Genomic DNA, 10,132 nt, shown 5'->3' on the forward strand with positions numbered 1-10,132 from the left:
AAATATAACAAATCAGGACACACGGGGGTGAAGCTAAAAGTCTTTTTCACGTTCTGTTCTCTGAGACGACGTAGGTTCTGAATGTTTAAGAATCTTAATTCTAACAATTGACATCTCTGCAAATGACTGTGTAAATCACAGAGCTTACAATTTCCTGAGTACAGGTTAAGATTGCTTTAATGGCTGTCAGACTCCTATTACGTATTAGAGAATGTCAAATGTGTACTTTTCTGCAAAAGCAGAAGATCCTCCTGAAAGATTATTGCATAAAAGGGCTTTGACTATAAACTAGTTCAATATCCTCTGCAGCAGGTTCTGAAATGGCTTCTAATCAATGATCCTGGTCTCATGGTATTCATGCCTATATTAGTTTGCTTGGGGGTGCCATAACAAAATACCACTGACTGGATAACTTAAACATAAAAATGTATTTGCTTACAGTTATGGAGGCTAGAAGTCCAAGATCAAGGTCTTGATAGCTTTGTTTCTCCTATGGCCTTCTCCTTGCCTTGTTGATGCTATCTGTCTTCTCAGTGTTTTCATAGGGTATGTTCTCTGCCCATTTTTCCTTGGTGTCTTTTCCTCTTTTTATGAGGATACAAGTCATATTGGATTAGGGCCCCACCCATAACATTTAACTTTATTACCTCTCTAAAGGCTCTATCTCCTAATACAGTCACATTCTAATGAGGGTTAGGATCCAATTTTCAGGTGACTCAATTCAGTCCGTAACAGTGCCCTTGTATAATTCCTTCCTCTTGAGTGTTGGATGGACCTAGTGACTTGGTTCTAACAAATCAAATGTGGCAAAATTGATATGTCATTTTTGCATTTGGGTACAAAAGACTACTGCTTCTATCTTGCTCAGTCTCGCTCTTTGGCTCTGTTTGCTTGCTTGTTCTGGTGGAAGCAAGCTGCCAAGTTGAGAGCTGCCCTGTGGAGAGGCCCACTTGGCAAGGAGTGGAGGGTATCTTATGGCTAGCAGCCAGCAAGGAATTGAGGCCCTCTGTCCAGTAACCCAGTAGGAACTGTATCCTGCCAATAGTCACATGAGTTAGCTGGGAAGCTTAGATTCTTTCCCAGTTGAGCCTTGAGGTGACTGTAGGCTTGGTAACAACTTGACTACACTTTGGTGAGAGACTGAGCCAGGGGACCCAGCTCAACTGCACTGAATTTCTGACTCATAGAAACTGTGAGACAGGGGCACCTGGGTGGCTCAGTTGTTGGGTGTCTGCCTTAGGCTCAGGTCATGATCCCGGGGTCCTGGGATCGACCCTGCATCAGGCTCCCTGCTTGTGGGAAGCCAGCTTCTCCTTCTTCCACTCCCTCTACTTGTGTTCCCTCTCTCTCTGTGTCTCTCTGTCAAATGAATAAATTAAAAAAAAAAAAAATCTAAAAAAAAAAAAAAAAAGAAACTGTGAGACAATAAATGTTGTTTTAAGCCACTGAGTTTTGTTATACTCATAAAATAATACATATATTTTGTTATACTCTCTATAAACTCTATACAATGAGAGAAGCTAATACACTCTCAAGTTGAGAATAAATAAACTACCACTTCTGGACTAGCCATGTGTGGTACAATGCTGTTTCTTTCCATGTATCATCTTCTTTATCGAATAACCTGTTTTTAAAAAATGACCTTTTTAAATGATCAGAATAACCTCATTGTATAGGAAAGAAACAAGGTTTAAAACCTTGTCATACTCCTAAAAGGTGGTAGGTTAAGTGGGGATCCGAACCCATAGGCCCACTCCAGACCTGGCACCAATACAGGCTCTATAATTTGTGTGGCTCTGTGAAAAACAAAAATGTGGGGTTCCTTTTTAAAAATTGTTAGGAATTTTAAGATGGTAACTGCAGAGCATGAAAGCAAGTTCAGGGCTTTTTTGAATGTAGGGTTCTGTGTGACTACACAGGTTGCTTGCCCATGAAGCCTGCCCTAGCTAACACTCTTACCTAGTATGCAATATTGATTCCACCTCTCAGTAGGAAAATATTCTAGATAAGCACACCGAAGCCAGTTAGACAAAATGACGCAGGATCAGGTATCCACATTCTGAGCCTACAGTTCCCTTTTTCACATCACATTGCCTTCTTAGGGCAGTAATCTCATGTTCTACCCAACACCTTACCTGGGCTTTGAAGCTTCTATGAAGTTCTCTTAACACAGAAGGATTCTTCAGCAAGGATGACAGAAACACTAATGCCATTCCTGCTTGACTGGCCATATTCTCGTATATGTTCTACTGGGGACATATTGCCTCAATGGGAAGGGGGCACACACAACCAGGGAGTTCTGTGCCTAATTCAAGTAGTATCTGATGAGCTTCTTCCTAACTAGGCAACTGTTTCCTTGATGTCTTCTTGTGTGGTAAAGGGTTAACTCCTCAGGTCTGAGTTGTCCAAACCCCACACCACCAAAGGTCTTTAGGACTGACCCTTGACTATCCCCTGAGAGATAATCTCTAAGCCCTTGGATTATCCTACCTGATAAGATTGTATTTGTATACTTGGGGTTTTGGGCCAGGTCAGATAATTTATACTAGCAATGTGATGTAGTATCTGTTTTTTTCACCTGGGACCCTGGGCCTCACTGTATCAGTTTGACCTCTGGAGGGGACTGGAAACTGAGTAGCTAAGGTCAGTCATGTGGGTGCTCCATCAAGATTCTGTATATCAACCCTTGCGTGAACTTCCCTGGTAGGCAACACTTCATACATGTCACACATTATTTCTGAGAGAATCAAGCACTGTCACGCTCCACTGGGAGAGAACATCTGGAAGTTTGTATTGGTTTCTCTTGGACTGTCCTATGTGCTTTTTTCCTTTGTTGACTTTAATCACTATACTTTTACTGTAATAAACCATAACCATTAGTATAATCGCTTTTCTGCATTCTATGAGTCATTCTATTGCGTTTGGGGTCTCCAGCACTCCCCCATTTTATTACTTGCTTGTATGTGTTCTTTTCCTCTGACTTCTTTCAAGGTTTTCTCTTTGTCTGATTTTCTGCAGTCTGAATATGATATGCCTATGTGCAGGGTTTTTAAATTTACCCTGTGGTTCTCTGAGCTTCCTGGATCTGGGTTTGGTGTCTTTCAGTTTGAAAAATATCTCAGCCATTATTGGTTCAGATATTTCTTCTACACTCTTTCTTCTCCTGGTATTCCCATTACATATATGTTATACCTTTTGTAATTGTCCCACAGTCCTTAGGTAATCTGTTCCCTTTGTTTCGTTTCTTTTTTCTCATGGATTTTCATTGTGAGGGGTTTCTATTGACATCTTCAGGCTCAGTGATTCTTTCTTCATCCATGTCCAGTTCATTGATGAGCCCATCAAAAGCACTCTTCATTTCTGTTACAGTGTTTTTGAAGTTTTTTTTTTTTAAAGATTTTATTTATTTATTTGTCAGAGAGAGAGAGCGAGCGAGCGAGCACAGGCAGGCAGAGTGGCAGCAGAGGCAGAGGGAGAAGCAGGCTCCCTGCTGAGCAAGAAGCTGGATGCGGGACACCATCCCAGGACGCTGGGATCATGACCTGAGCCAAAAGCAGCCTCTTAACCAACTGAGCCACCCAGGCGTCCCTGTAACAGTATATTTGATTTATAACTTCTGTCCTAGAGTCTCCATCTCTCTGCTTACATTACCCATTTGTTCTTGCATGTTGTCTACTTTTTCCATTAGTGCCCTTAGCATATTAATCATAGTTATTTAAAATTTCCTCCCTGACAATTCTAAAATTACCCATAAAATCTGCCATATCTGATTCAGATCCTGATGTTTGCTTTATCTCTTAAGACTGCGTGTTTTGCCTTTTAGCATGTCTTCTAATTAGTTGATAGTTGGACATGATGTATCTGATAAAGGGAACTGGGGTTAACAGGATTTCAGTGTTAGGTTTGTTTATCTTGCTGGAAGTTAGACTGTGTTTGACTTTTTTTTTTTTTTTTTTTTTTTTTTTGAGTGGGAAAGTGGGAGTTGGGGAGAGGCAGAGGGAGAAGGAGAAAGAGAGAATCTTAAGCAGAGTCCAAGCCCAGCGAGGCTCCATCTCACAATCCTGAGATCATGACCTGAGCCAAAATCAAGTTGGACACTTAACCGACTAAGCCATGCAGGCACCCCTGTGTTTATTATCTTTAACCTGAACTTCTTATTGGTATGCCACATATACATATATGTTTGTATATACATGTATAAAATCTGATCTTAACATGCTGCTTTAAAAAGGACAGGAAAAAGACTAGAAGGAAGTGTACCAAATATTAGTGATGAATGCATATTGATCATGGTATATGGGATGATGCTTGTTTTTTTCCCTTATTTTCTACATTGAGCACATATGACTTTAAAGAAGAAATTGCAAAAAATTGAAGAGTGTGATTTCCTGTGGAGTTGTTATGGAATAAGCAACCAGCCATCTTAATTTGAGCCATATGCTTAATGAGATGGCTTATTTTAATACCTGTTAATTATTGCTACCATGTTAGACACTGTGCTGAAGAAGTAAGAGCTTCTTGCTGTTATAAGGTGGTCATTTCATATAGTGTTTGTCTTTGTTTTTGGAATTTAGTCAGTGGGTGAAGAATATTTGATGCAGTGAGAAGGTTCGGCTTGCATTGGTTGTTTTCCAGTCACTTGGAAAAAGCAAGGTAAACTCATTGTGTAGGATGATCGTGAGAGCTACAAGGCAGATATGCAGCTCCTCTCATGTAAACCTGTTTTAAGATGACATAATTTTAGGACCCTATGGAAATTTTAGTCAAAAGCAGGTATCAAAGTCATGCATATTGCTGAGATTTATTTGTGAAACTCACCTACACAGATGCTAAATAATTCTACCACACTCCCTATTGTGTCCTATTAATTCTAGAAACCTGTAGAGAAGCACTTTATAACTTCATCTCACTCCTGTCTTTTGTAGACAGGATAATTTGAGCTCATGAGATCTTTCTGATTTTTTTCTTTGGTATTTTCTTTTCTTCTGATCACTGTTTTGGTAAAACTGAGTGATAATATGTGGCTCTGTCTTCAATACTGTGATTGTTATGTCTTCCATTTACATTTGTCCGTTCCTTTTAATCCCTTCTTTCCCTTTGCCCTTGCTGAATTATTTCAGTTCCTCATCTTTCCTTGTCCATCATGATTCTTTCCATCTCATCCATCCTTTGTCTTCAGTAAACTTCCTGAGACATGCTGCTCACAAACCCTAAATGGCTCCTCATTGCCTGGCCTACAGGCAGAACCCTATATTGTTCCAATCTGTCTCTGTAACCTTGTTTTCTGCTGTGGTGCCTCATCCCATGCTGCAGCCAAATTGGAGTTCTTAGTGTGCCTAGAATTCTCCATTCCTCTGCACTTTTGCACTCACTCCATCCTGAGTATGGGAGGCCCTCTCCTCATTTCTGCTGCCCCCAAACTTGTCTCTAGAACCTGGTCCAGTGTTAACACAGTCATGAAGCCATCTGTGATTCTTGTCCCACCCTCTACCTTAGACAAAAATCAAACCGCCCATCCTATTGTTCTTTTTCTGTGAAACTAATATGTCACTCAGTCTCTACTTTGAAGCATAGTTATCCTTGTAAAGGCTCTTTTCCATCCACAAATTTATAAAACTCCACAAGATCAAAACTAGATCATCAACTTCATCTCTTCAAAATGCCAGAAGGTGGTGTTGTCACTGATGAATTAATTAGCATATCACCACATGGTTTACAAAGTTTTTTGACATACATCTGTTCTTTCATTTGGCCCAGCCAACCCTCATCAATAGACTGAGCAAGTATTATCATCATTTCATAGATAAAGTCACTGAGGTGCCAAGAAGTTAGGAGCGATTCAAAGGTCATGGGAGAGAAAAACAACTGGATGCCTGCCATAGGCCAGGGACTATTGCAAATACTATCTCATATAATCCTCAAAGCAACCATATAGGATGTGTATTATCAGACATATTTTAGAGATGAGGAAACCGAAGCCCAGGGAAACTCAGAATAATTTAGTATCAGATAAAACTAAAAAGATACCTTTTGTCTAACAAATGGTTCATGCCTTTTTCCATTGTGAAGTACTCCCTTTCTCTTATATGGCATTGAGGTTAATGAAACATGATTAGCAAGTATGGCTTTAAAACAAATTCTTTTACAATTTGAGGCGTAAATGGTGTCAGATCAGCCTAGGGCTGTGGACTTAACGGTAAGTTGCTGCAGGACCTGGTTGTCCAGCAGAGGGAGTGGGAGAGCAACATCTGCTTAGTGAAAAGGTCTGAGCTATAGATACAAGATCACACAGTGTTGTTGCCTTTTCCTGTTCTAGTATTTTACTTGGCTGCTTGTGTGTAGTTCATGATCACTGCTTTGCCTTTTGGTGAGAGAATTGCCTCTGTCGCTGTTGTTAGCTTGTCTAAGAAGGGGGTAAGAATTGATGTCATAGAGAACACAAAGTGTCTTTGGACCCCATTATATGCTTCATGGGGCAGATAGAAGACCAAGGAAAAGCCACATGGGTTAAGAATCCATCTGACAAAACCTGGTAGGATCAGAGTATATGTTATCTTAAGTCATTTTTAGAACAAGACAAATAATAAATAAATAAAAACAGAAAATAGGAGATAGTATAAAAGAATGATTTCCTGGAATGTAGGGAAACTGGGCCCTCCGAGGCAGAGTGTAGAAAGCAGATGGTGGAGATGGGCCAGGGCTACTGCACTGGAGGGTTAGGAGGCAGGCTGATGAAGCCAAGAGGGTCCAAGAGGGTGACAGTGGGCTGAATGACCAAGCACTTATACTGCATGCTCTGGCTGCTGGCAGATCAGGTTTGGTCTGCAGAGATGAGATTGGAACAGAGATCATAGGGATATGGTTGCAGTTGAAAGCTAAAAGTACCTGGGTAAGGATGCAGAGGTGAGCCAAGCTCAGAATTGTGGTTACAGTTGGCTGTGAGGTAGGAAATGTGAAGTCTGAAGAGATGAACTGAGTCTTAAACTTGCCAGAGTAAGGATGGAGGAATATTTATGGAATAGATTTAGGGACTATAATGGGGTATTTATGGAATGTGCTGTGCCTGGATGGAAGGAGCAGTCATATACATTATCTCACTAGGAGGTATTTGGCGATAGGGAGCCATTCTTTATACTCCCTCAACAGTGCACTGCTAAGTATCTTGATTACTTATAGAAGGCTGTCACATGAAGCAAAGGCAGCCCAGACATCTGGTGGCCTCCTTGAATTGTATCCCAGCAAGATCTTTTTTTTTTTTCTTTTTCTTTTTTTTCCCTCCAGTGTTTGACACAAATACATTCTTAACTTGAAGCAGGCTGAAGAGAAATGATTAGGTTAGGGTTAGGGTTAGGGTTAGCGTTAGAGTTAGGGTTAGGGATAAGACATAGTGCCTAGTGCATAGTGCCAAGAATTCATCTTCTGTTCCATTCAGGCACATAGGTTAGAGCTCTCTGATGACCTGGGGAATGGTTCCAGTTATTTAGTGAAAATGGAACAACCATTTCAACTTATGAGTTCTACAGGATTTAAGGCAGGGTGGTGGGAGCAGGGTTTGTGCATAGTGCCAAGACTTTATCTCCAAATAGCTGGTGAAACCATTAAGCCCTTTTGGCTACTGATATTAAATTCAGAACTCACATAAGCCAAGGTTCATCATTATTGGCTCATCAAAATTATAGTTTAGAAATTCAAAGTAGTGAAAAAAATTTTTTGTTAAAACAAAGCTGAAGAGATATGTCTAAATGAATTTTTGTGGTATAAAATTCATGGTGTGTTTTAAAAAATAATGTTTTTCTCATTTTGAAAGTGGTAGATGCTTGTTGAAGAAAAAAATTGGGAAACAAAAAAGTACAAAAAGAATAAAGAAAATATTACCTATAATCCTCTCCTTGGAGATGACCACTTTTTAAAATCAAACAATTATAAATTAACATATAATGTATTAGTTTCAGAGGTAGAGGTCAGTGATTCATCAGTCTTATATAACACCCAGTGGTCATTACATCATGTGCCCTCCTTAATGTCCATCACCCAGTTATCCCATCCCACTTCCCACTCCCCTCCAGCAACCCTCAGTTTGTTTCCTGTGATTAAGAGTCTCTCATGGTTTTGTCTCCCTCTCTAATTTCATCTTATTTTTCCCTCACTTCCCCTATGAGCCTGTTTTGTTTCTTAAATTCCACATATGAGTGAGATCATATGATAATTGTCTTTCTCTGATTGACTTATTTTGCTTAGCACAATATCCTCTAGTTCCATCCACGTCATTGCAGATGGCAAGATTTCTGTTTTTGATGGCTAAGTAATATTCTAGTGTGTGTGTGTGTGTGTGTGTGTGTGTGTGTGTGTATCTACATATTTATTAACCATTCATCTGTTGATGGACATATGGGCTCTTTCCATAGTTTGGCTACTGTGGATATTGCTTCTATAAACACAGGGGTGCACGTGCCCCTTCGGATTACTCCATTTTTATCTTTGGGGGAAATCCCTAGTACAATTGCTGGGTCATAAGGTAACTCTGTTTTCAACTTTTTGAGGACCCTCCATACTGTTTTCCAGAATGGCTGCACCAGATTGCATTCCCACCAACAGTGTAGGAGGGTTCCCCTTTTTCTGCATCCTTGCCAACATCTATTATTTCCTGACTTATTAATTTCAGCCATTCTGATAGGTGTGAGGTGGTATCTCATTGTGGTTTTGATTTGTATTTCCCTTATGCCAAGTGATGTTGAGCACTTTTTTCATGTGTCTGTTGGCCATTTGTACATCTTCTTTGGAGAAGTGTCTGTTTATGTCCTCTGCTCATTTCTTGAATGGATTATTTGTTCTTTGGGTGTTGAGTTTGATAAGTTCTTTATGGATTTTGGATGCTAGTCCTTTATATGATAAGACATTTGCAAATATATTCTCCCATTCTGTTGGTTGTCTTTTGGTTTTGTCAACTGTTTCCTTTGCTGTGAAAAAGCTTTTTATCTTGATGAAGTCCCAATAGTTCATTATTGCCTTTGTTTCCCTTGCCTTTGGGAAGGGAGAAGTTGCTGCCACTGAAGTCTTGGAGGTTGCTGACTGTGTTCTCCTCTAGGATTTTGATGGATTCCTGTGTCACATTTAGGTCTTTCATCCATTTTGAGTTTGTTTTTGTGTATGGTGTAAGGAAATGGTCTAGTTTCATTGTTCTGCATGTGGCTGTCAATTTTCCAAAACCATTTGTTGAAGAGACCGTTTTTTTTCCAGTGGATATTCTTTCCTGCTTTGTCAAAGATTAGTTGACCATAGAGTTGAGTGTCCATTTCTGGGTTTTCTATTCTGTTCTATTGATCTATGTGTCTGTTTTTGTGGCAGTATCATCTTGATGATTACAGCTTTGTAGTACAGCTTGAAGTCTGGAATTGTGATGCCACCAGCTTTGATTTTCTTTTTCAACATTCCTTTGGCTATTCAGGATCTTTTCTCATTCCGTACAAGTGGATTTTAGGATTATTTGTTCCAACTCTGTGAAAAAAGTTGGTGGTATTTTGACAGGGATTGCATTGAGTGTATAGATTGTTCTAGGTAGGACAGACATTTTAACAATATTTGTTCTTCCAATCCATGAACATGGAACATTTTTCCATTTCTTTTTGTCTTCCTCAATTTCTTTCATGAGTGTTCTATAGTTTTCTGAATACAGATCCTTTGCCCCTCGGTTAGGTTTATTCCAAGGTATCCTATGGTTTTTGGAGCAATTGTAAATGGGATTGGCTCCTCAATTGCTCTTTCTTCTGTCTCATTGTTAGTGTATAGACATACAGCTGATTTCTGTGCATTGATTTTCTGTCCTGCCACTTTGCTGAACTCCTGTGTGAGTTCTAGCAATTTTGGGTTGGAGTCTTTTGGGTTTTCCCAAAAACTCTATACATAGAGTATCATGAGAGATGATCCACTATTAGTGGATTCTTTTGAGCTTTAGTATAATGCATGTACTGTGTAATTTACATAGCTGGATTTGTACTTTATAAACCAATTCATATTCTGATCTTTGTTTTTCCCCCCTACAAGGCTATATGGTGAAGAGTTTTGAATGTCATTAAGATTTATAAACATTTTGATGGTTGCATAATCACTGTATGAATATACCATTATTTAATTT

Source organism: Lontra canadensis, unplaced genomic scaffold, assembly GCF_010015895.1.
Source record: "Lontra canadensis isolate GAN:19392208 unplaced genomic scaffold, GSC_riverotter_1.0 scaffold2, whole genome shotgun sequence".
Classification (NCBI taxonomy): Eukaryota; Metazoa; Chordata; class Mammalia; order Carnivora; family Mustelidae; genus Lontra; species Lontra canadensis.